The sequence below is a fragment of the Marmota marmota genome, unplaced genomic scaffold (genome assembly GCF_001458135.2).
Source record: "Marmota marmota marmota unplaced genomic scaffold, marMar, whole genome shotgun sequence".
In the NCBI taxonomy this organism is placed as follows: Eukaryota; Metazoa; Chordata; class Mammalia; order Rodentia; family Sciuridae; genus Marmota; species Marmota marmota.
The window spans coordinates 19,299,512-19,305,035 of NW_026000057.1; the positions used below are offsets into that span (position 1 = coordinate 19,299,512).

Consider the following 5,524-nt stretch of genomic DNA (forward strand, 5'->3'; position numbering starts at 1 on the left):
GTTGGGGTGACGTGTGTACCACACTGGCAGGCCACTGGGCCTGACCCGCCAGGCTGTCACAGGTCTGTTTACCTTGCAAGCGTGAACGGCGGCTCTGCCCTGCCCCTCCTACCACGCCCATGTACCACTGGGTCGCGGGTCTGCCCACCTTGCGGGCACGGGTGGCGGCTCCGCTCCGCCCCCTCTCCAATTGGGGTCACGCGGTCACCACGCTGGCGAGTTATTTGTGTAAACTACAGGAAAAAAATATATTAGAGACATAACAGGAAGATAAAGGAATAGAGGGGTCACTTCCCAGGTGGGTCTGTGGCATGAACCAAGAAAAGCAGACAGGCAGCTTTTCAACAAGATCACCCGAATGATCAAGAATAGGGAGAACTTTGATGGAATTTAATACTGGACATTAAAACAAATCAGGGGCTCAGGAGATCTTGTATAAAAAAATAAGGGGAAAGATCCCCAGCCCCCCAGAAGCAGCAGCAGCAGCAGCTAAACTCACAAAACAGAACATTCCCTATGTGAGCACAGTAAAAAAAAAAAAAGGGATTAAAAGAACCTCCATTCTCAGAAAGACTTAGGGTACAGAGAGCTTACAGATCAAAGACAATTCTTGAAATTACAGTGTGTTGTGCTACACCGTATCCATATACAAGAGGAAAGCCACCATTCCTCTTAGTGGCATGCAAGGAGGACAGCAGAAAGAACTATTTTGCAGCCATGGCATGGGGGCTGGCAGTTCAAGTAGCCTATTTCTGGCAGACCTGAGTATGGACTGAAAAATGAGCTGGTCAAACCCACTCTGTGTGACAGAGAGTGTGCCTAAGTGACCAGAAGAAAATCAAGCATGAAGACAAGTTTACAAAGGGGAATACTGGTTTTAGAAACCCACCTGGTTTAACCCTCCCCCTCCAGTCTGGCTCTTTGCAGGAACAACTGGAAGAGCAGTGCCTGACTGGAAATTTAAAAGTACAGGGGTGAGAAAGACTGGATACTGAATCAGAGACCAGGAATCACAGGGCCTGCAGGTGGAGCAGTGGGCTAAGAACAGGCTCCTATACCACATGAGTGGAAACCAAAGGAAATTCCTGGCTGCAGTCTTCCAAAATGAACAAGCAAGTTTTGGGCTTTGGAGGTAGGCTGACTTAAAATCTCTAGAACAATAGGCTCCCAGTGAAGAGACTGGAGCACCCTATTTACCTTACTTATTATTTCTCTTGCTGAGAAAAAAACTTTTTAGTTTGAATATGTCCCATTTGTTGATTCTTGGTTTTAACTCTTGTGCTATAGGTGTCCTATTAAGGAATTTGGAGCCCAATTCCATGAGATGGAGATTAGAGCCAACTTTTTCTTCTATTAGATGCAGAGTCTCTGGTTTGATTCCTAGTTCTTTGATCCATTTTGAGTTAACTTTTGTGCATGGTGAGAGAAAGGGATTCAATTTCATTTTGTTGCATATGGATTTCCAATTTTCCCAGCACCATTTGTTGAAGATGTTATCCTTTCTCCATTGCATGCTTTTAGCGCAAATGTATGAAATGTCAAGATCATTGTATTGTCTTGAACAACTAATAAAAAAAAAAAAAACCAAGAGACTGGAGTACAACTAAGCCTACATCCCACCTCTACAAGTTCTGCTTCCAGAACTAACACTCTCAACCTAAGAACACGAACCGTCTTGAGGGTGGAACTAACATTAAACTTCAGACAACACCACCTAAATGTTGAGAAGGGAAGCTAAAAAACTTTTGAACTCTAGTGGAAAAAATTGTTCGAGTGTGCACAGATATCTCCCCCTTTCTTTTTTCTTTTCTTTTCCTTTTCTTCTTTCATATTTTTTTATTATTTTTGAAATCAAGTATTTTTCATGCATCAGTTTAGTGAGGAATGGGATGTCTAAATAATTTATTATAGTTTTATTGTGTATTCTTTTATTTTTATTTTTAAATATTTCATATATATATATATATATATATATATATATATACTTCTTTCTTATCTGTTTCCCTGGATTCTCCTTCTCTCTTTTCTCCTATTAACAGTCAATCTCTATTAACTCCTCTTTCCTTCTTCCTATAATTTTTTACTTCTATCTTCTCTCCTCCTTCCTTATAAACATTTGCAGACAATAATTGAACACATAATTTCTATTTAATTTGACAAACTATAAAAATCTAAATAGGAGCTATTAAGTTTAAGTCTATATATTGTTTGCATCAGGTATTCTTATTATTTTTCTCCCCCTTAAACATGAGATACTGGAAACCTTCAGGGGCACTGTGAGTCTACAAGGTAGAAGCTATACTGATTCAGATCCACAAGGCTAAATGGACAGACATTAAAAACAAGATGAACAAACAAGGGAATAAAGTGCCACAAACAAACTAAGATGTTCCAATAATAGTATCCATTGACAACACAGTAGAAGACATGTAAGAGAAGAAGTTTAAAATGTACATAGTTAAAATTATCTGTGACATAGAGGATGATGCAAGGAGTAAAATCAGAGATAAACTTCAGGAGGTAAAATATCACTTCAATAATGAGATAGATTCTGAAAAAGAAAAAAAAACATAAATGCTCAAAATGAAGGAATCAATAAACCAAACAAAAAAATCAATGGAAAGCATCACCAACAGACTAGAACCCTTGAAATACAGACCCCTAAGCATCAAAGATAAAATATATAATCTTGAAAATAAAGTCAACCATGCAGAGAATATGGTAGAAAATGATGAACAGAATTTCTAAGAATTAGGGTACAACATGAAAAAAAAAGTTAAGATTTTTCAGGATAGATAAAGGCAGAGAGATACAAACCAAGGAAAAGAACAATCTTTTCAATGAAATATCAGAAAATTTCCCAAACCTAAAGAATAAATGGAAAATCAAATATAAGAAGCTTATAGTATCTCAAGTATACAAAATTACCAGACCCACATCAAGGCACATTATAATGAAAATGCCTAGCATATAGGATAAGAATAGAATTTTAAAAGCTGAGAGAGAAAAATATTATATTATGTTTAGTGGGAAATCAATTTAGATCTCTGATGATATCTCAATCCAGACCCTCAAAGCTAAGAATTTTGATCTCAGAAAGAAAATATGTGCCAATCAAAAATTTTAAATCCAGGTTCAGTTGGATCCCGGCAGCAGCTGTGGCGGCTTTCATCTTCACAGGCTCTTCTTGCAGTCTTCCTTTCACTTCTAGAAACATGGCTTCTGCTGTGACTGTCTCTGATGGTGTCACCAAGGTATTCAATGATATGAAGGTACACAAGTCTTCAACACCAGAGATAGTGAAGAAACGTAAGAAGACAGTGCTCTTCTGCCTGAGTGAGGACAAGAAGAACATCATCTTGGAGGAGGGCAAGGAGATCCTTGTAGGTGATGTGGGCCAGACTGTGGATGATCCCCAGGCCACTTTTGTCAAGCTGCTGCCAGACAAGGATTGCCGCTATGCCCTATGTGACGCGACCTACAAGACCAAGGAGAGCAAGAAGGAGGACCTGGTGTTTATTTTCTGGGCCCCTGAATCTGCACCCCTTAAGAGCAAACTGATCTATGCCAGTTCCAAGGACACCATCAAAAAGAATCAAGCATGAATTACAAGCAAACTGCTATGAGGAGGTCAAGCACCACTGTACCTGGCTGAAAAAATGGGGGGCACTGCTGTCATCTCTCTGGAGGGCAAGCCTTTGTGAGCCCCCTCCAGCCCCCTAACTGGAGCATCTGGCAGCCCCAGACCTGCCCTAGGGGGTTGCAGGCTGCCCCCTTCCTGCCAGACCAGAGGGGCTGGAGGGATCCCCACAGGGGGAGGGCATTCCCTTCACCCCAGTTGCCAAACAGCTCCCCCACCCCCTGGACCACCCTCCTCCCTCCATCCCTGACAGTTCTGGCCTTCCCAAACTGCTTTTGATCTTCTGTTTCCTCGTGGGTTGAAACAGACCAAGTCTTCCCCCAGGCACCCAGTTTGGAGGGGGCTGTATTTTTTTTAATGACACCCCTATTTCCCACCTGTTCCTCCCCCATCCCAGGCTGCCAACTTCTAACCACAGTATTGACTCTGTGCTTGTCTGTTTAGTTCTGTGTATAAATGGAATACTGTGGAGATGATCCCTCCCTGTGCTGGCTGGTTCCCTTCCCTTTTCTCTTGGAATTGACCATTCATGGAAGCAGGACCAGTAAGCAAACTTCAATTAAAAAAAAACAAAAACCAAACAAACAAACAAAAAAAGACAATAAAAAGTCTTGTTTTTTAAAAAAAAAAAAAGAATTTTAAGTCCAGCAAAATTAAGCTACAGATTTGAAGATAAAATAAAAATCTTCTATGATGAACAAAAGTTAAAAGAATTTACAACTAGAGAGCCTGCACTATAGAATATTCTCAGCAAAATATTCCTAGAATATGAAATGAAAAAAAAAAATAAGAAAGTGAGAGAGATAGAGAACCAGCAAAGGAAGGAGCTACAATAAAGGAATATTCAATCAAAGGAGAAACTAATTCAAAGTATAAACCAGAAAAAAATGACTAGGAATACAAATCATATTTCAATATACATTTGAACATTAATGGCTTAAACTGATCAAAAGATATAGGCTGGAAGATTGGATTGAAAAAAAGAAAGACCCAACAATATGTTGTCTCAAAGAGACCCACCTTAGGAAAAGATATCCAAAGATAAAAGATGGAAGGATGAAAAAAAATCACATGGATCATATAAACAAGCAGGGGTGTCTATCCTAGTAACATATAAAGTGGGCTTTAAGTCACAATTAACCAGAAGTGACAAAGAAAGACATTACATGCTGTTTAAGGGAACTATACATTAACAAGACATAACAATTATAAATATTTATGTCCCAAACAATGGAACATCTACATATATTGAACAAACCCTTCTCATTTCAAGAAACAATTAGACCACAACACAATAATACTGACTTTAACACACTGCTCTCACTACTAGATAGATCTTCTATACAAAGAAACTATAGAACTAAATAATACAATCTATAATTTAGACTTAACAGACATATATAGAATATTCCATCCATCAACAAGTGAATACCCTTTCTTCTCAGTAACACATAGATCCTTCTGTAAATTAGACCATATCTTAGGCCACACAACAACTCTTAGCAAATACAAAAATATAAAGATAATACTGTACATTCTATCAGAACACGATGAATTGAAATTTGAAATTGGTGATAAAATTAAAAAAAGAAGCTATTTCAATACCTGGAGACTAAATAGTATGCTATTGAATGATGTGTAGATAGCAGAAGATATCAAAGGGGAGATAAAAAAAAATTCTTAGAGGTAAATGAGAATTTGAATATAATATACCAAAATTTCTGGAACACTATGAAGGCAGTGCTAAGATGGATGTTCACTGCATTGAACTCATTTATTAAAATAATAGAAATTCAATGAATAAATGACCTAATACTACATCCCAAAGCCCTAGTAAAAGATAAACAAATTAACACCAAGAGCAGTAGAAGACAGAAAGTAATT

General features: G+C 38.4%; 1 pseudogene; it reads left to right on the forward strand.

Moving 5' to 3' along the window:
• The first annotated feature begins 3,215 nt into the window (after window positions 1–3,215).
• Window positions 3,216–4,054, forward strand: LOC107141205 (annotated as a pseudogene).
• The last annotated feature ends 1,470 nt before the right edge of the window (window positions 4,055–5,524 follow it).